This window comes from Mesoplodon densirostris, chromosome 1, assembly GCF_025265405.1.
Source record: "Mesoplodon densirostris isolate mMesDen1 chromosome 1, mMesDen1 primary haplotype, whole genome shotgun sequence".
Lineage (NCBI taxonomy): Eukaryota > Metazoa > Chordata > Mammalia > Artiodactyla > Ziphiidae > Mesoplodon > Mesoplodon densirostris.
In genome coordinates this window covers 150,079,545-150,081,479 of record NC_082661.1, presented here as the reverse complement: position 1 = coordinate 150,081,479, position 1,935 = coordinate 150,079,545, and positions in this window count along the sequence as shown.

Here is a 1,935-nt window from a genome sequence, read left to right as displayed (position 1 = left end):
TTGCTTTACAGTGGTGTGTTAGTTTCTGCTTTATAACAAAGTGAATCAGCTATACATATACATATATCCCCATATTTCTTCCTTCTTGCATCTTCCTCCGTATTCCACCCCTCTAGGTGGTCACAAAGCACCAAGCTGATCTCCCTGTGCTATGCGGCTCCTTCCCACTAGCTATCTATTTTACATTTGGTAGTGTATATATGTCCATGCCACTCTCTCACTTTGTCCCAGTTTACCCTTCCCCCTCCCTGTATCCTCAAGTCCATTCCCTAGTAGGTCTGCATCTTTATTCCCATCTTGTCCCTAGGTTCTTCATGACCATTTTCTTTCTTTCTTTCTTTTTTTTTAGATTCCATATATATGCGTTAGCATACGGTATTTGTTTTTCTCTTTCTGACTTCACTCTGTATGACAGTCTCTGGTCCATCCACCTCACTACAAATAACTCAGTTTCATTCTTTTTTATGGCTGAGTAATATTCCATTCTATATATGTGCCACATCTTCTTTATCCATTCCTCTGTCGATGGACACTTAGGTTGCTTCCATGTCCTTGTAAATAGAGCTGCAATGAACACTGTGATACATGACTCTTTCTGAATTATGGTTTTCTCAGGGTATATGCCCAGTAGTGGGAATGCTGGGTCATATGGTAGTTCTATTTTTAGTTTTTTTAAGGAAAGTCCATACTGTTCTCCATAGTGGCTGTATCAATTTACATTCCCACCAGCAGGGCAAGAGGGTTCCCTTTTCACCACACCCTCTCCAGCATTTATTGTTTCTAGATTTTTTGATGATGGCCATTCTGACCAGTGTGAGACAATATCTCTTTGTGGTTTTGATTTGCATTTCTCTAATGATTAATGATGTTGAGCATTCTCTCATGTGCTGGTTGGCAGTCTGTATATCTTCTTTGGAGAAATGTCTATTTAGGTCTTCTGCCCATTTTTGGATTGGATTGTTTGTTTTTTTAATGTTGAGCTGCATGAACTGCTTGTAAATTTTGGAGATTAAACTTTTGTCAGTTGCTTCATTTTCAAATATTTTCTCCCATTCTGAGGGTTGTCTTCTCGTCTTGTTTATGGTTTCCTTTGCTGTGTAAAAGCTTTTACGTGTCATTAGGTCCCATTTGTTTATTTTTGTTTTTATTACCATTTCTCTAGGAGGTGGGTCAAAAAGGATCTTGCTGTGATTTATGTCATACAGTGTTCTGTCTATGTTTTCCTCTAAGACTTTGATGGTGCCTGGCCTTACATTCAGGTCTTTAATCCATTTTGAGTTTATTTTTGTGTATGGTGTTAGGGAGTGTTCTAATTTCATTCTTTTACATGTAGTTGTCCAGTTTTCCCAGCACCACTTATTGAACAGGCTGTCCTTTCTCCACTGTACATTCTTGCCTCCTTTATCAAAGATAAGGTGACCATATGTGCATGGGTTTATCTCTGGGCTTTCTATCCTGTTCCATTGATCTATATTTCTGTTTCTGTGCCAGTACAATACTGTCTTGATTACTGTAGCTTTGTGGTGTAGTCTGAAGTCAGGGAGCCTGATTTCTCCAGCTCTGTTTTTCGTTCTCAAGATTGCTTTCGCTATTCGGGGTCTTTTGTGTTTCCATACAAATTGTGGAATTTTTTGTTTTAGTTCTGTGAAAAATGCCAGTGGTAATTTGATATGGATTGCATTGAATCTGCAGATTGCTTTAGGTAGTAAGGTCATTTTCACAATATTGATCCTTCCAATCCAAGAACATGGTATGTCTCTCCATCTATTTGTATCATCTTTAATTTCTTTCATCAGTGTCTTATAATTTTCTGCATACAGGTCTTTTGTCTCCTTAGGTAGGTTTATTCCTAGATATTTTATTCTTTTTGTTACAAGGGTAAAAGGGAGTGTTTTCTTAATTTCACTTTCAGATTTTTCATCATTAGTGTAGAGG